This window comes from Taudactylus pleione, unplaced genomic scaffold (assembly GCF_031769625.1).
Source record: "Taudactylus pleione unplaced genomic scaffold, aTauple2 ptg000052l, whole genome shotgun sequence".
NCBI classification, from domain to species: Eukaryota; Metazoa; Chordata; class Amphibia; order Anura; family Myobatrachidae; genus Taudactylus; species Taudactylus pleione.
Window position 1 is genome coordinate 808,899 of NW_028284454.1, and position 19,581 is coordinate 828,479.

The 19,581-nt window shown below is 47.6% G+C and overlaps 1 pseudogene; it reads right to left on the reverse strand.

Annotated features, from left to right (window-relative positions):
• Nucleotides 1–3,526: 3,526 nt before the first annotated feature.
• LOC148535425 (E3 ubiquitin/ISG15 ligase TRIM25-like) lies at nt 3,527–5,507 on the reverse strand (annotated as a pseudogene).
• Between the last annotated feature and the right edge of the window lie 14,074 nt (nt 5,508–19,581).

Sequence of the window (19,581 nt, forward strand, 5' to 3'; positions counted from 1 at the left end):
GTACGGTGTCTGTGTCTTGTGTGTTTTTTCAACATTTCTTTACAGGTGAACTACAGGTGCCAGTGCTTAATACCTCACATGCTGGTACTTGTGGTTCTCCAAGTCCCTGGCCTGGGATGACTAGCGGTCAGGACTGATGCTGCTGCTGGGGGCCCGGTAAAATGGCTCCCCTGGCTGTGGTATCAGCCCCCCGCTAGAAAGGGTCCAGTGCTGGTTCAGGAGATTACAGGGGATCCCTACTCAATTTTTACCCTGTAAGTCCAGAACCAGCACTGGTTCCCAGAGCCCAGTGCTGGTTGTACTAAGTGCATTTGATCCCTATGCAATATTTTCCCTGTACTTAGACAACCAGGACTGCCTTTGAAAAGTCCAAGGCTGGTTCTGTTTAGGGGGGTACCATTTTTTTCTTAATTTAACTCTTTATTTCCTTTATACAGTCAGATACATGCAGGCATCTCACTGATATCTGCATGTATCTGTGTGAAAATGAACTGCTCATGCTGGCATGAAGCAGTTCTATGCAGTCCGGGATTTGCAGTTCGGTTTGAAGTGGGATTTGCCATTCGATTTGTATATGAACGTGTCAAATCAAACAGCAAATCACTGTTCTGGTGCATACACACGATCAGATTTTTCCTTCAGATATGGACGATAACGATTTAAAAATCATTCAGTCGTTCATATCTGAAGGAAAATCGTTCATATCTGAGATGCCTGAACAATGGACGATCAACGATGCGCGTTCCCGTTTGTCAGATAACGATATCTGACATCTGATGGGTTTGCAGTCAGACTTGGACGATTCCATTCATTTTAATGCAGTCAAAAATCGTTCAATCGTTCAAATCGTTCAAAACTTTGGTAAAATCGTTCAAATCGTTCAAATTGTTTAATTGTTCAGTCGTTCATCTGACAAATCTGACAAGTCTGACAAATCTGACCGTGTGTACGCTCCATTAGAACTGAACCATATTGATTCAATTTGAGAAATGCTTCTCAAATTGATTATTAGTAAATGAGAGCTTTGAAGAGGGATTTGAACTTTCAAATTCAGTCGGTTTGAGGTGAGCTAAATCGAACTTCAAAATGAAAGTCAAAATGACCCTTAGTAAATTTACCCCCAGATGTGTAACACAATGACGCAATATTACAGGAACTATAAATGTCCTTTATTAACTACATCACTAAATAATAATTGAAGAATAATCATTGGACATTAGATTTACATAGAAATATTGCTGTGATTTGTACAAATGACTTTATGACTGATTATTAGTTACTGAGGGCCTGATGCAGAGATTTACACTAATGCAATCACAGCCGCATTCTCTCCCGGATCGCAGTTGCTAAAATATGCTAATGACTTCCAGAGCACAGCCCAGCATAGGGACGCCCAATGCTGCCTTCTCATATACGTACAGTGTAATCACAGCCCAGCATAGGGACGCCCACTGCTGCCTTCTCATATCCGTACAGTGTAATCACAGCCCAGCATAGGGACACCCACTGCTCCCTCATCATATCTGTACAGTGTAATCACAGCCCAGCATAGGGACGCCCACTGCTGCCTTCTCATATCCGTACAGTGTAACCACAGCCCAGCATAGGGACGCCCACTGCTGCCTTCTCATATCTGTACAGTGTAAGCACAGCCCAGCATAGGGACGCCCACTGCTGCCTTCTCATATCTGTACAGTGTAACCACAGCCCAGCATAGGGACACCCACTGCTGCCTCCTCATATCTGTACAGTGTAATCACAGCCCAGCATAGGGACGCCCACTGCTGCCTTCTCATATCCGTACAGTGTAAGCACAGCCCAGCATAGGGACACCCACTGCTGCCTCCTCATATACGTACAGTGTAATCACAGCCCAGCATAGGGACGCCCACTGCTGCCTTCTCATATCCGTACAGTGTAACCACAGCCCAGCATAGGGACGCCCACTGCTGCCTTCTCATATCTGTACAGTGTAAGCACAGCCCAGCATAGGGACGCCCACTGCTGCCTTCTCATATCTGTACAGTGTAACCACAGCCCAGCATAGGGACACCCACTGCTGCCTCCTCATATCTGTACAGTGTAATCACAGCCCAGCATAGGGACGCCCACTGCTGCCTTCTCATATCCGTACAGTGTAACCACAGCCCAGCATAGGGACGCCCACTGCTGCCTCCTCATATCCGTACAGTGTAACCACAGCCCAGCATAGGGACGCCCACTGCTGACTTCTCATATCCGTACAGTGTAACCACAGCCCAGCATAGGAACGCCCACTGCTGCCTTCTCATATCCGTACAGTGTAATCACAGCCCAGCATAGGGACACCCACTGCTGCCTTCTCATATCCGTACAGTGTAATCACAGCCCAGCATAGGGACACCCACTGCTGCCTTCTCATATCTGTACAGTGTAACCACAGCCCAGCATAGGGACACCCACTGCTGCCTCCTCATATCTGTACAGTGTAATCACAGCCCAGCATAGGGACGCCCACTGCTGCCTTCTCATATCCGTACAGTGTAAGCACAGCCCAGCATAGGGACACCCACTGCTGCCTCCTCATATACGTACAGTGTAATCACAGCCCAGCATAGGGACGCCCACTGCTGCCTTCTCATATCCGTACAGTGTAACCACAGCCCAGCATAGGGACGCCCACTGCTGCCTTCTCATATCTGTACAGTGTAAGCACAGCCCAGCATAGGGACGCCCACTGCTGCCTTCTCATATCTGTACAGTGTAACCACAGCCCAGCATAGGGACACCCACTGCTGCCTCCTCATATCTGTACAGTGTAACCACAGCCCAGCATAGGGACGCCCACTGCTGCCTTCTCATATCCGTACAGTGTAACCACAGCCCAGCATAGGGACGCCCACTGCTGACTTCTCATATCCGTACAGTGTAACCACAGCCCAGCATAGGGACACCCACTGCTGCCTTCTCATATCTGTCTGATGAAGTGCAACATCGTAAACATCGATAACAACAACGCAGATCGTGCAGCCGTGGAGCATGTATGGCCGGTCTGACCAGTCACACACACAGCAGCTCCCCTGCCACGCAGAGAGGTCTCATGCTTTGAAGGAGATCGCAATGTCTAATTTATGCACGCCCATGAAACAGCGTTTATATGGTCAGACACGGCTGCGTTTTTCTAACCACACCCACAAATGCTGATTATTTGTCATTCATTTTGCGAATGGATCCTCTGTGCAGGCGTAATCACAAAACAATTGCTACACATGCGCAGTGCGGCTGACACACGTGTGCAATGGCAAACAATCGCTCAAACTGCATCAAAATCTGCATTGTGTCCATCTCTGAATCAGGCCCAGTGCCAGAAATATCAACATCAGAAAATGTCGGACATAAAATACAACAATTGCTGGGACTCTGAATGTGCAACACTTATATACATAGCTATAGCTCCTCCCACTGACACATACTATTGGCTAAGTGTCCCATCCATCAGATACCCAAGCTCCCCCCCTGTGATGTCACCAGTCTCTGGGCAAATCTCTTATGGTGATTTCTCCCAGCCCCTGACCCGCCCAGATATAGTTATAGAACCTCCCTCTACCCATAATGCAGCATGAAGGGGCTCAGTGAGGGCGGCAGTGTATGTGTGTAAGTGTCTGATGGGGTCACACAGAGAATAAAAGGACAACTGTCCTGCCTCATAATCCAGGTATATCCTCACTCTGTCACAGGGGATATTGTCAGGTAACCGGATCCCTGTACTGTCATGTCTCACTAAGTACTGATCATTATACCTATACACACACCAGGACTTGTTATTATATCCTATGTATGACTGATCTCCTCTCCTGTCTATACTGGGATAACACATCCCCACCCTCCACCATCCTGATTTACTGACATCCACTTCCCAGTAATGTCGCCCTGAGGAGAATCCCCTGGTGCTTATTACCTGAGGATACTGAAATCTATCTGGTGTTACTGGGTGATTCTGGTCTATATGTGACCATGATGCAGTTTTCCTGTCACCTGATATCTGTATATAATTACCAGCTGTGGTTACATCCAGTAATAGGTCTGTAGCTTCCTGCACATAGATCCCTGTATTTATACCTGTTATTATATCAGATAATGTGTGTAAATTCCCTACAATGAGACCCACATCCAGATCTCCTATCTCTCCCTCCTCATTGTCTTCCTCCTCATTATCTTCCTCCACCTCTGTATCCCCATCTTTATTATCCTTCTCCTCATCATCAATATCCTCCTCTTCCTCCTCCTCCTCTTCCTCCTCAGTATCCTCCTCCTCCTCTGTATCCCCCTCTTTATTATCCTCCTCATCATTATCCTCCTCTTCCTCCTCAGTATCGTCCTCCTCCTCTGTATCCCCATCTTTATTATCCTTCTCCTCATCATCAATATCCTCCTCTTCCTCCTCCTCCTCTTCCTCCTCAGTATCCTCCTCCTCCTCTGTATCCCCCTCTTTATTATCCTCCTCATCATTATCCTCCTCTTCCTCCTCCTCCTCAGTATCGTCCTCCTCCTCTGCATCCTCCTGCTCTTCAAAATCCTCCTTAGTAACCCCCATATCTGATTCTTTTTTCACAATAATCACTGGGTCAGACAGGTTACTCAGCTCCTCAGTATCACACAAGTCACCAGTGTCTGGTTCCTGTAAGACAGTCACTGGGTCAGACATGTTACACAGCTCCTCAATGTGACGCATCTTCCTGGACAGCTCGTCCTTCTTTATTTCCAGCTGCTGGATCAGATCAGAGACTGAGAGTGAAACGCGCTGTTCCCACCCGGAGATCTGACTCAGCACTTTCTTCTCCAGGTCTTCCAGCTGTCTCCTGATGTCTCTAAACAGGGCAGTGACTGTCTCTGTTACTCCTGCGCTCCTGCAGACTCTGGACTCTTTCCTCAGCCTCCGCTCTCTTTGTGGTCAGTTTCTGCAGAACATCTCTCAGCTTCTCCTTTTTCTTCTCACAGGCCTCATCCAGCGACTCCATCTGATGTCTTCTGTGTTCCCCGATCAGACAGCAGGACACACAGATACAGGCAGCATCCTCAGTGCAGTAATACTCCAGGATCTTCTTATGGACAGAACATTTTCTCTTCTCCAAGGAAGTGGTGGGGTCAATTAAGACATGTTCTGCCGACTTGTTGTGTCTCTTCCAATGTATATCACACAGAGAAGCTTCACACTTGAGACAGGTTTTAAGAGCAGGTACTGGAAATTGGACACAATAAGTGCAGAATACCCCAGTTCCCTCCTCTGGAATAGAGCGGACATGTTCTGCTATGTTGCAGAGCTTCCTGTTTTTCTCCAGGGCAGGACGCTGCTGATACTCTGCTCTGCATTCAGGACAGGTATAAACTCCACACCCCTCCTGTGTATCCAGCACACCATCAATACAGACCTGGCAGAAGTTGTGCCCACATCTCAGGGTTACAGGATCTGTATAAATGCTCAGGCAGACGGAACAGTCCAGCTCCTGTCTCAGATCAGCAGACGCCATTGCTGGTACAGTAGCTGAAGAGAGAAATGAAAGTGATACTCAGATACCAGGGGGGGTCACATTCTGCACACAGGGCGAGGCTGAACTGTCACTTAGATAATATCTGTAAGAGCAGTCATACTAAGGGTCACAATACATAAAGGGACATTATGCAAAAATAATTACTGTGTACAAAATAATGTTAATTTAATAAAGTGAAAATTATTAATTTTGCTGTCAATAGCCCAAAGGTACTATATAAAAATACAGTCATTTAGTTTTTGTATGTGTAGCACCGGTGGCTGTCACAGCATACTGTACATAGCCAATTATTTATTCTCACAAGAAGCCCAGAGAGAGGAGGCAGCTAATGAATTAGGGGCCAGGAGTTATGTATGAATAGGCTCCACCCACGATGCTGCAAATTGCGGATCTATGATGTAGAGATGTGGGCGGAACTCTGTGTTTTAGTTTTACTTTTGGCGAAACCTCCCTCAAGTGCTTTGGTTCATTTTAGGTTTTGGATTTCTTTAAAATGTATAAAAACAGCTAAAATAATGTAATTTGGGTCTGTTTTTGTTCCTACAGTATTAACAACGTCAATAACATTCATTCCCAGTCAGTTCTGACCAGCTCACAATATTGATTCACTCATATAGGCCAAAGGCTGCAGCGAGCTGACTGGATAATCTAAGTAAGAGAGCAGAAAGCATGGCAGCCTAACAAACTATAGAACATCTAGGAAACAATGTGGCTGCAGCGAGCTGACTGGATAATCTAAGTAAGAGAGAAGAAAGCATAGCAGTCTAACAAACTATAGGACATCTAGGTAACAATGTGGCTGCAGTGAGCTGACTGGCTAATCTAAGTAAGAGAGCAGAAAGCATGGCAGCCTAACAAACTATAGGACATCTAGGAAACAATGTGGCTGCAGCGAGCTGACTGGCTAATCTAAGTAAGAGAGCAGAAAGCATGGCAGCCTAACAAACTATAGGACATCTAGGAAACAATGTGGCTGCAGTGAGCTGACTGGCTAATCTAAGTAAGAGAGCAGAAAGCATGGCAGTCTAACAAACTATAGAACATCTAGGAAACAATGTGGCTGCAGCGAGCTGACTGGCTAATCTAAGTAAGAGAGCAGAAAGCATGGCAGTCTAACAAACTATAGGACATCTAGGAAACAATGTGGCTGCAGCGAGCTGACTGGATAATCTAAGTAAGAGAGAAGAAAGCATAGCAGTCTAACAAACTATAGGACATCTAGGTAACAATGTGGCTGCAGTGAGCTGACTGGCTAATCTAAGTAAGAGAGCAGAAAGCATGGCAGTCTAACAAACTATAGAACATCTAGGAAACAATGTGGCTGCAGCGAGCTGACTGGCTAATCTAAGTAAGAGAGCAGAAAGCATGGCAGTCTAACAAACTATAGGACATCTAGGAAACAATGTGGCTGCAGCGAGCTGACTGGATAATCTAAGTAAGAGAGAAGAAAGCATAGCAGTCTAACAAACTATAGGACATCTAGGTAACAATGTGGCTGCAGTGAGCTGACTGGCTAATCTAAGTAAGAGAGCAGAAAGCATGGCAGTCTAACAAACTATAGAACATCTAGGAAACAATGTGGCTGCAGCGAGCTGACTGGCTAATCTAAGTAAGAGAGCAGAAAGCATGGCAGCCTAACAAACTATAGGACATCTAGGAAACAATGTGGCTGCAGTGAGCTGACTGGCTAATCTAAGTAAGAGAGCAGAAAGCATGGCAGTCTAACAAACTATAGGACATCTAGGAAACAATGTTGGTGCAGCGAGCTGACTGGCTAATCTAAGTAAGAGAGCAGAAAGCATGGCAGTCTAACAAACTATAGGACATCTAGGAAACAATGTGGCTGCAGCGAGCTGACTGGATAATCTAAGTAAGAGAGAAGAAAGCATGGCAGTCTAACAAACTATAGGACATCTAGGTAACAATGTGGCTGCAGTGAGCTGACTGGCTAATCTAAGTAAGAGAGCAGAAAGCATGGCAGCCTAACAAACTATAGGACATCTAGGTAACAATGTGGCTGCAGCGAGCTGACTGGCTAATCTAAGTAAGAGAGCAGAAAGCATGGCAGTCTAACAAACTATAGGACATCTAGGTAACAATGTGGGTGCAGCGAGCTGACTGGCTAATCTAAGTAAGAGAGCAGAAAGCATGGCAGCCTAACAAACTATAGAACATCTAGGAAACAATGTGGCTGCAGTGAGCTGACTGGCTAATCTAAGTAAGAGAGCAGAAAGCATGGCAGTCTAACAAACTATAGGACATTTAGGAAACAATGTGGGTGCAGCGAGCTGACTGGCTAATCTAAGTAAGAGAGCAGAAAGCATAGCAGTCTAACAAACTATAGGACATTTAGGAAACAATGTGGGTGCAGCGAGCTGACTGGCTAATCTAAGTAAGAGAGCAGAAAGCATAGCAGTCTATAAAACTATAGGACATCTAGGAAACAATGTGGCTGCAGCGAGCTGACTGGCTAATCTAAGTAAGAGAGCAGAAAGCATGGCAGTCTAACAAACTATAGGACATCTAGGAAACAATGTGGCTGCAGCGAGCTGACTGGCTAATCTAAGTAAGAGAGCAGAAAGCATGGCAGTCTAACAAACTATAGGACATCTAGGAAACAATGTGGGTGCAGCGAGCTGACTGGCTAATCTAAGTAAGAGAGCAGAAAGCATGGCAGCCTAACAAACTATAGGACATCTAGGTAACAATGTGGCTGCAGCGAGCTGACTGGCTAATCTAAGTAAGAGAGCAGAAAGCATGGCAGCCTAACAAACTATAGAACATCTAGGAAACAATGTGGCTGCAGTGAGCTGACTGGCTAATCTAAGTAAGAGAGCAGAAAGCATAGCAGTCTAACAAACTATAGGACATTTAGGAAACAATGTGGGTGCAGCGAGCTGACTGGCTAATCTAAGTAAGAGAGCAGAAAGCATGGCAGCCTAACAAACTATAGGACATCTAGGTAACAATGTGGCTGCAGCGAGCTGACTGGCTAATCTAAGTAAGAGAGCAGAAAGCATGGCAGTCTAACAAACTATAGGACATCTAGGTAACAATGTGGGTGCAGCGAGCTGACTGGCTAATCTAAGTAAGAGAGCAGAAAGCATGGCAGCCTAACAAACTATAGAACATCTAGGAAACAATGTGGCTGCAGTGAGCTGACTGGCTAATCTAAGTAAGAGAGCAGAAAGCATGGCAGTCTAACAAACTATAGGACATTTAGGAAACAATGTGGGTGCAGCGAGCTGACTGGCTAATCTAAGTAAGAGAGCAGAAAGCATAGCAGTCTAACAAACTATAGGACATTTAGGAAACAATGTGGGTGCAGCGAGCTGACTGGCTAATCTAAGTAAGAGAGCAGAAAGCATAGCAGTCTATAAAACTATAGGACATCTAGGAAACAATGTGGCTGCAGCGAGCTGACTGGCTAATCTAAGTAAGAGAGCAGAAAGCATGGCAGTCTAACAAACTATAGGACATCTAGGAAACAATGTGGCTGCAGCGAGCTGACTGGCTAATCTAAGTAAGAGAGCAGAAAGCATGGCAGTCTAACAAACTATAGGACATCTAGGAAACAATGTGGGTGCAGCGAGCTGACTGGCTAATCTAAGTAAGAGAGCAGAAAGCATGGCAGCCTAACAAACTATAGGACATCTAGGTAACAATGTGGCTGCAGCGAGCTGACTGGCTAATCTAAGTAAGAGAGCAGAAAGCATGGCAGCCTAACAAACTATAGAACATCTAGGAAACAATGTGGCTGCAGTGAGCTGACTGGCTAATCTAAGTAAGAGAGCAGAAAGCATAGCAGTCTAACAAACTATAGGACATTTAGGAAACAATGTGGGTGCAGCGAGCTGACTGGCTAATCTAAGTAAGAGAGCAGAAAGCATGGCAGTCTAACAAACTATAGGACATTTAGGAAACAATGTGGGTGCAGCGAGCTGACTGGCTAATCTAAGTAAGAGAGCAGAAAGCATAGCAGTCTATAAAACTATAGGACATCTAGGAAACAATGTGGCTGCAGCGAGCTGACTGGCTAATCTAAGTAAGAGAGCAGAAAGCATGGCAGTCTAACAAACTATAGGACATCTAGGAAACAATGTGGCTGCAGTGAGCTGACTGGCTAATCTAAGTAAGAGAGCAGAAAGCATGGCAGTCTAACAAACTATAGGACATCTAGGAAACAATGTGGGTGCAGCGAGCTGACTGGCTAATCTAAGTAAGAGAGCAGAAAGCATGGCAGTCTAACAAACTATAGGACATCTAGGAAACAATGTGGCTGCACTGTAGACAGGGTGGCAGTTATATGTAATCTATATGATGCTGAATGTTCTCAAATTCTCATTAATCAAGAACTAAAAGCCTAGCAGAAAAATATAATATATTATAAAACATATTTCTCCAAACAGCACAACACAGGCCTCAGGCCAGCACAGGGACCTGCAGATGGAGTAACAGGCTAGTAGTCCTTACTAGAGTGTGCGCCGACCCCCGTGTTCTGGTTTGAGATCTGGACATACTCTGGTTTAGGATCTGGATTGGCTTTGCCAGAATCTCACCTCCGTGTTTTGGTTTTGGATCTGGATTTTTTCTTAAATCATAAAAAAAGCTAAAATCACATAAAATGGGCCTGTTTTTGTTCCTACAGTATAATTAACCTCAATAACATTTATCTCCAGTAATTTCCAATCAATTTTGACCACCTCACAATATTATTTGCTTCATCTAGTTAAGGCCAAAAGGTTGCATCCAGCTAGCTGGCTGACTAAGCTAATGCTGCATACACACGTAAAGATTTTCTGTCCAACCATCCAACTAGCTGATTGGTTGGAATGAAGATCTGGTAATGTATGGGAGTAACTGATGATCAGCAATTTGCTCCTAAATCCCAGAAAACAGATGAAAATGGCGTCAGACAAGTTTGTTAAATGTTTGATCTAAACAATTTGTTCAACCAACAGTTTTTGTCCATTTTCCGGCGTTTGGGAGCAAATTGCTGATTGTCATTTACTATCATACCTTACCAGATATTCATTCCAACCAAACAAGTAGTTGGATGGTTGGACAGAAAATCTTTACGTGTGTATGCAGCTTATGTGTATGTGTGTGTGTACGTGTGTCTGTCTGTGTGTGTGTCTGTCTGTGTCTGTGTGTGTGTGTCTGTGTGTGTGTGTCTGTGTGTGTGTACGTGTGTCTGTCTGTGTGTGTGTCTGTCTGTGTCTGTGTGTGTGTGTCTGTGTGTGTATGTGTGTATGTGTGTCTGTGTGTGTGTCTGTCTGTGTCTGTGTGTGTGTGTCTGTGTGTGTGTACGTGTGTCTGTCTGTGTGTGTGTCTGTCTGTGTCTGTGTGTGTGTGTCTGTGTGTGTATGTGTGTATGCAGCTTATGTGTGTGTCTGTGTGTGTGTGTCTGTGTGTGTGTCTGTCTGTGTCTGTGTGTGTCTGTGTGTGTGTCTGTCTGTGTGTGTGTGTGTGTGTCTGTGTGTGTGTGTCTGTGTGTGTGTGTGTGTCTGTGTGTGTGTCTGTGTGTGTGTGTGTGTGTCTGTGTGTGTGTCTGTGTGTGTGTGTGTGTGTCTGTGTGTGTGTGTGTCTGTGTGTGTGTGTCTGTGTGTGTGTGTGTGTGTGTGTGTGTGTCTGTGTGTGTGTCTGTGTGTGTCTGTGTGTGTGTGTCTGTGTGTGTGTGTCTGTGTGTGTGTCTGTGTGTGTGTGTCTGTGTATGTGTGTATGCAGCTTATGTATGTGTGTGTGTACGTACGTGTGTCTGTCTGTGTGTGTCTGTGTATATGTGTGTATGCAGCTTAATATAACGGAGGTTAGGAATAGAGCCAACGGCACATAAACTTCTAGTCAGGGATAGAGGGGTTAATATAGTTAAAAATGTTTGTTGACAGTAGTAGGCAGATGTGATAGGACGTTAGGTTAGGGGTGGGTTAGTGAGAGGGTGTGGTGATAGGACGTTAGGTTAGGGGCGGGTTAGTGAGAGGGTGTGGTGATAGGACGTTAGGTTAGGGGCGGGTTAGTGAGAGGGTGTGGTGATAGGACGTTAGGTTAGGGGCGGGGTTAGTGAGAGGGTGTGGTGATAGGACGTTAGGTTAGGGGCAGGTTAGTGAGAGGGTGTGGTGATAGGACGTTAGGTTAGGGGCGGGTTAGTGAGAGGGTGTGGTGATAGGACGTTAGGTTAGGGGCGGGTTAGTGAGAGGGTGTGGTGATAGGACGTTAGGTTAGGGGCGGGTTAGTGAGAGGGTGTGGTGATAGGACATTAGGTTAGGGGCGGGGTTAGTGAGAGGGTGTGGTGATAGGACGTTAGGTTAGGGGCGGGTTAGTGAGAGGGTGTGGTGATAGGACATTAGGTTAGGGGCGGGTTAGTGAGAGGGTGTGGTGATAGGACGTTGGGTTAGGGGCGGAGTTAGTGAGAGGGTGTGGTGATAGGACGTTAGGTTAGGGGCGGAGTTAGTGAGAGGTGTAGAGAATCTACTGTGGTAAATCTGCCTCTTTTGAATTGATCTGCGACCTGGAAAGTACAGTTCTTTCTTAGCAGATCTGTCTGTTGTGAATAAAAGTTCTTTATTCATCCCTACTTTCTCTTTCCATACTTTATATCTTTCCCTACTCTCTTCTCCATACTTTCCCTATATCTACACTCTCTTTTCTTATCTTCTAATTTTTTCTTCTTTCCCTTGCTCACTGTTGGAGCAGCATGAGCCGCCCCCAACGTGCGCGCTCGGTACCCGTCCGTCTGTCAGACAGTGTCGGGTCCGGCGCGCTTTATCCCCCCCTCTCTCATGGCCTGCCCTCCCGGCGTTCGGGAGGGTCAGGCGTGCCCTCCTTGCAGTTAGGAAGCGGGGCGGGCGCGCGGCCGCGGCGGTGCCACGAGACATCAGCTGCTCTGCCTCCGCCTGCCTCTGGTTCCCCTCTGGTCGCCAGTACTAGCGTGGCCGGGGACCGGGGCAGGCGGGGATCGGGGGAGGCCGAGCGTGCTACAGCGCCCGCGAGAGTCGCGGGCGCACGCTCTGGCCTTTCCCGCGGGCGGCAGCGGGCTGTAAAGCCGCCTGTCTCTTCTCCCCCGGTGGCCGCTCAGATTGAGTCGGCCACTGTGCGGGCGGAGGGGCGGCAAAAAAAGAGGACATAAGAGTGCAGGCCGGGTGCCTGTCATGGCGCCGGCCTGCACGCACGATACTATAAGCACAGGCGGGGGGCGGAGATGAAGGGGGAGGAGCCAGCGCCTGCACAGTGACAGGCAGGTTGGTCCTCCTCCTATTCTGCTCCCCTCTGTGTATAATGGTGACTCAGACATGGGTTCCCCCATGTCTGTAGCGGCCAGTTCTTCCAGGCCTGCAGGTGTGGCAGCAGCACAGGCAGTCTCTACGCCTGCAGGGCCTGCGTCGACAGGGAGTGTTCCCTCGTTTGACGCTGGTACCTATGCCGGACTGCTGGTCTCTGTGGTGGGTGCATTGACGCCGCTTTTGACCCAGCAACCCGGTAACGCTGACACGGGGGGTCCTTCTGCATCAGCGGCGTCCACCGTCCAGATGCAGCTTGGCCCTCTGTTGCAGCAATTTGGTAGGATTTGCGGTCTTTCCCTCGCTCCCATGCCCGCAACTCCTTCTGTTTCTTTCTCTCCCTCTGCCATCTCCCTTCCTCAGCCTAATCAGGCTGCGGACACAGACAATGCGCACGATGCCGCCTCAGTCTCTTCTTTTACAGACGACAGTCTGGAGGAGTTACCAGTGGTCGCAGCTCCGACCAGAAGTGCGGCGGCTGAAGTCAGAGCTAACGCAGGCACTGGAGTCACCAATGCCTTTGCCGGTGCTTCTGGTGAGTGTGACAGTACATCTGACTGCGGGTCTACTTCCATTTCCTCCTCCTCTTCAAGCGATAGTTCACATAAGGCTAGGCGTAAAAGGGCAAGGAGGTCTTGTAGACGCCGCTCACGTCGCCATAGGCATTCTAGCAAACGATCCTCCGGCAGTAGTACCAGTGTAGATCACGGAGCGGGTCAAGAGGAAGTTGTACACTGCGCTTATACCGCTGTGACTCGAGGTATGCGTACCAGGGTTAAGCAGCGGATCAAAAAAGGGCGCTACGTAGATATGTTCACCCTTACAGCTACGGCGAAAAAAGCAGCTGCGACCGCAAAGGCAAAAGGGGGTATTGGTCTGGAGGCCTTTAAGTCTTACACGAATTGGCTATCTGGGTTCTGCGTGTACTCAACTTGCTATCTTAAAACCAGGCCTTCCGAGTACCTTAATGTTATACGATATTTACACCTGATACATGGCCTATTCAAGGCCTCACGCAGTACGGCGTGGCGTCAATACGACGAAGAGTTTCGTCGAAAGCAAGATCGGGTCAAGGTCATGGAATTGGGTTGTAAAGACGTTGAGGTGTGGATGGAGGTGACACAGCCTACACGCGTCCTTGCTGATCAGTTCCCTGGGCGGCCAGTTCAACCCTCGTCCCCCTCGGCACCAAGGACAGCCAATGGAGGGCAAAACAAGCGGAAGTGTTATGCATACAACAATGGGAATTGTACCCTTGGTAACAGGTGTCGCTTTCGACACCAGTGCCTCCGCTGCGGCGCGACACACCCCAGTAAGGACTGCTCCCGTAGTCCAGGAGGAACTCAGGCCTCCGCTGCGACACCCTCTGCCAAACGGTCAGGGGCCGGGACTTCGAAGTAAAGTGACAACTCCCATCCGTCTGGATGCCATGGCAAAATGGTTAGACTGGTATCCTGTGCGGGACACCGCCGCCTTTTTAAGTAAGGGTTTTGCAGAGGGGTTTTCGCTTCCAATAATACGGCCTGTCGGTTCCGGGTCCCCTAGGAATTTACGCTCGGCCTCCGATTTGCCTCACGTGCTTAAGGACAAGGTTGTGAAGGAGGTCGGGCTGGGTCGCATGATTGGACCTTTCCCGCAGCCTCCGATACCTGATCTGGTCCTTTCCCCGGTGGATGTCATCCCCAAGAAGGCACTTGGGAGTTACCGTTTAATTCAGCACCTGTCACATCCGTCAGGCACGTCAGTTAACGACGCCATAGATGTTGAGGTCTGCCGCATACAGTACCAGTCATTCGAATCTGCGTTAGCGTTAGTTCGCGCAGCGTGTCCGGGTTCTTTCATGGCGAAAGTGGACATTGAGTCCGCCTTCAGATTGTTGCCCCTGCATCCAGAATCATTTCGCTTCATGGGGTTTTGGTTGCCGGATGGCTATTACCTGGACAAATGTCTCCCGATGGGTTGTTCGATTTCCTGCGCGTTCTTCGAGCGTTTCAGTTCCTTTCTCCATTGGTGTGTCGCAGTGGGGTCTGGGGAGACGAGCATAGCCCATTACTTGGACGACTTCTTGTGCGTGGGTCCAGCCGGTTCGCGTCGCTGCAATCGTCTCCTTTTTTCATTGCAAGCACTCTTCTCGGAATTTGGAGTACCTATTGCGCAAGATAAAACTGAGGGCCCAGCCACTAAGCTGGTTTTCTTGGGTATCGAAATTGATACCTTGGAGGGTCTTTGCCGGCTGCCGCCGGACAAGATTCGTCGTTTGCAGGATACTATCCTCTTAGCGCTGGCAGGAGGAAAGGTAACTCTTCGTCAAGGTCAGTCCCTGCTCGGGCTGTTTAACTTCGCGTGTCGAGTTATCCCGATGGGGAAGATTTTTTGTCGGAAGCTACAGAGGGCCTTGGTAGGGCTACGTCAACCGCACCATTTTCTGCGGCTGTCGCCTGAACTAAAGCTGGACCTGGCGGTTTGGGAGACATTTTTAGGCGATTTTAATGGAGTGCGCGTATGGCCTGCGGATCCTCAGCCTAATGCTTGCCTGCAGCTCTTCACGGATGCTGCTGGATCATCAGGTTTCGGATCTTTTTTGGGAGGAGATTGGTGTTTTTCAGTTTGGCCGGCGGAATGGGTGCAGGCAGGATTGACCAAGAACTTGCTCCTACTGGAGCTGTTTCCTATAGTGGTGGCATTAGAGCTATGGTGTCAGCGGTTGCGCGACCGTTCCATAGTTTTTTGGTGCGATAACCTGGGGGTAGTTCATGCGATCAATAACCAAAGATCGTCGTCGCTACCAGTGTTGCGGCTTCTTGCTTGGCTGGTTCTGCGCGCGTTGCAGTTTAACATATTGTTCACAGCTCGTCATGTGCCGGGTACTGATAATTCCATTGCAGATGCGCTCTCCAGACAGGATTGGCGGAGGTTCCACGAATTGGCCCCGTACGCGGCATTAAAAGGTGAGCCTTGTCCATTTCATTGTTGGCAGATCATCAAACCAGAATGGAAGATCTCGCACATCGGTCCGTGGCCCCACGGACATTGACGGCCTACCAAACATCTTGGCAACAGTGGGAGAAATTTTTGCAAGGACGGAGTTCGTCAGGTAGCTCTCGTTATACTAATATGGTTGCTTTTGTTTGTTTCTTGTTTGATTCCGGCAGGTCGCGGGCTTATGTTGCCCAGAGGCTTGCTGGGATTTCATTCTTTTTGCGCCTAGCGGGGCAGAGAGACATCACTAAGGGTTTTTTTTAATACAAAGGGCCCTTAGGGGTTGGTCTCGAGTCCGGCCTGCCACGGATGACCAGCATCGTCCTATTGGTCCTGATTTGTTAACGCGTCTAGGTGAAAGTTTGACGGGCATTTGTTCTTCGCAATTCGAGGTTCTGTTATTCCGCCTCACTTTTGCGATGGCCTTTCATGGGGCTTTTCACATCAGCGAGCTGGTAGCATCTTCGCGCCGCGCTCAACCCCCTCTGCTTCGTTGTCACATTTTACTGCGTGATACGCTGTTGTGCCGTATTCGGCGTTCCAAGACCGATCAGATGGGTAGAGGTCGCTGGGTGTCCCTGAAGTCCTGTCCTGATGATGGGATTTGTCCGGTTCACTTGGCCTCCCAATATACTCTTTGCAGGCCAATGCTGCCAGGGGCTTGGCTTATGCATGAGGATGGATCTCCTCTTACTAAATTCCAATTTAGATCGGTCTTCCATGGCTGCATCCGGCACCTCGGTATTTCCCCTTGGGTTTACGGCACCCATTCTTTTAGAATAGGTGCCGCCACTTTTGCGGCCTCATCGGGTCTTTCTTCACAGGAGTCCAATGCCTACAGAAGTTATGTTCGTTTGGAACCATAAATTGTTATACTTTATTCGTTTGGACTTGAGTGCCTTGGCCAACTCGCTGCCTTTCCGGTGGGGGTCCCGAGAGATTTTGCCCTGTTTTTTGCCCTGCTTTGGACATTGATCGATTAGCTTAAAATAATATTAATATGAATAACGAAACATATAAAAGATCCAGCAGGTTTTTTGTAGGTTTTCACCTCGGGTCAAGTCTTCCTCCCCCCCTCCCACTGATCCTTTGTGATTTACATGTTGCATATATACTCATCTATTATATTTCTGTATATTTGCAGGTTCCAGGACGCTAGGCCCATTTGGTTTATTGGTCACTCTTTTATTTTTTGGGATGGGCAGTCGCGCTTTGCTGAAGATGCCACCATGTTTCCACGTTGGGAGAGTGTTAGATGGTTGGGGCAGAGGGGCATGCTGTGGGAAGCTTTGTTGCACAACTTGCACAGGTCAGTAGCTGAATTTGGTCCCCCTTTAGTGTTAATTATCCATCTCGGGGGCAATGATTTGGGTCAGCAAACTTCCTTAGAGTTCCGCCATGCGATTGTTCGTGACTTGAGAGAGGTAGTTCGGTTATTGCCTAACTGCCTTTTGGAGTGGTCCCTGTTAAATCGTCTTTAAACCTTTTAATATATTCCTTCCTATAAACCTCTAAGATTCACCTGCCTAGAACCCCTAAGACAAAACCCTGCCTAAAAACCTCTAAGACAAAACCTGCCTATAAACCTCTAAACACAATGCTAATTGTGTACGCAGTATGACTGCAAATAAAGACAGGAGTGAAATCTTGTGTTTCCAACGCACAAGTATTATTCAGGTAAAAGTACAGTCAGTTACACGCAATCTATACATACATAATTTAGGCGTAAAAGAAAATAATACAGACCAAGTACGGTTATACATACGCTGCGCCTCTGGACCCAGAGATAGACTTCTGACTAGATATCCTCAGTTCACCCAAAATTCAGCATGAACTCGCAAACCAGTGTTTGGACACATGTATTTATTCCCCCCCCAGACTGAAACAGGACAAAGGGGAAACTTCCTGCTGATCTCATTGGTTCCCAGAGGAGGAGCATATGTAACGACACATTCAACAGGTTGTTTCAAATAGACTTTCCCTGCCTCTACCAGCCGGGGTCTTTCTGGTAACGCCTTCTGTAACATTCCATCAACTAAAACATTTTGTTGCTTATAAGTTCTGCGATTCGTAACTTGAGTTTGCATGATGCGATCTCTCCACCGATAACACCGGGATTCTGTAAAAAGCGTAGGCATCAGAACGAGATCAAACATACCTTGCTTATCATATATAATACCTTAGATATCAAAAACCTCTATTTCTTAGCATTTAAACTAACTTAACCAACTTGAATCATACAATTTGATGCTAATGGAACCTTATGTGCGAATATGTAGTGTGTGGGTATTTGGGGTTTGATATAAGGATGCTAGTTATTAATGGGTGAGATTTAAGTGCATAATCTCTCATACACGAAGTGAACATCCAGCAGTGTGGATGGCTGAGGGTTGTAATTCTACATGCCCTCTGTCAGCAGGCCCCCACCTGTTGTGTTCAAAGGAAAACAAAATCTCTTTTGTTCTCACAGACTCTTGTGTGAAGTGCAAATGTATTATCACCTCAAATTGTGGGATTTGGAGACATCCTGTCTAGGATTCAGGCAAATCCAATTGTGCGATCTCATTTCCAACATGGAGTCTTGCGGCCATTCGCAAGATGGCGTCACAGCGATTAAATTTTATACTGAACTTGTCTCACTCAATTATTCAGCTTCGACATCCCCTATCATAGCCAGGCTTTCCTGGCGCTATTGCTATAATAGTGTGGCTTTGGACAGGTCCAGGAGGAAGGTTAACAAATGGGTGGCTAGGCATGTGCTGGAGTTGGGAGGGCTAGTGGTGCACCATCCTTTAATTCGGATTCAGGATGCCCACCTTTTCCGCAGGGATGGAGTTCATCTTACTGAGGAGGGTAATTTTTTGTTTCTAGAAGATATTTTTGCAGTTTTTAAGGGCTTGGTTGGTTAGTATGGTGGCGGGCTGCTTCTCTCCTGAGAGCCGCTGTGGCGGGAAAGACCGGCAATATTGAAGTGTCCATCTTGCAGCAGTAATAGCGGTGCACACCCCTTCGATGCACTGATAGGCTGATTTCATCCTATTGGGGTCAGCAGCACCTCTCGACCTAGCAGGATGAATGGTGCATTGGCATGGGTGTTGGGGCCGCATCACTTGCTCTGAAAGGGATAGTTGGCCCTTGCAAGATTTTAAGATCACCCTACCCTTGTCTGGGATAGTTGGCCCTCACAAGTTGTGATTTACTTCCGGCCTAAGACAAGTGGACGCTGGTTAGTTGCCGTTCTTTCTCCTGCCACCATGTCTACCTTGTAACCAAATAAAACTGACCAATTAATTTAAACGGCATAACTTGGTCTCCTGTGTTTATTTTAGTTAAGTTTAGTTTAAGTTTATGGGTCACATCTATCATCTGACGATAGAAGGTTTATGATAACCGACGTCCGGTGTAGGGATTTAAACAAGGGCGGAGGGGATCCATTTCACAACCTGGACCTCATTCCCATAGGAAGTACTGTAGCATCGGCCTAGGAACCAATGCCATCTGAAGGTAGCGTAGAGTCCCTCTGTAAAGCTCAGAACACTTAGGGCCTGATTCAGACCCACTCGCGAGCATCGATGGTGCCCTAGTGCACAAGAGCACGATGGAGGGGAGCTCTGTCGTGCGCATGCGCGAGACCCGAATAATGACGGGGTAGCCGTCGTTATGGGTCTCGCACCAAAGAGGGCGTGCTGTCGATGTTGATTGACAGCACGCCCCCTTTGGTGGGCGTGCTGGGGGCGTGGCTGCCAGACGGAGGCGTTCCCATGGGAACGCCTACCGTCTGAGTCCGGCGCCACTGA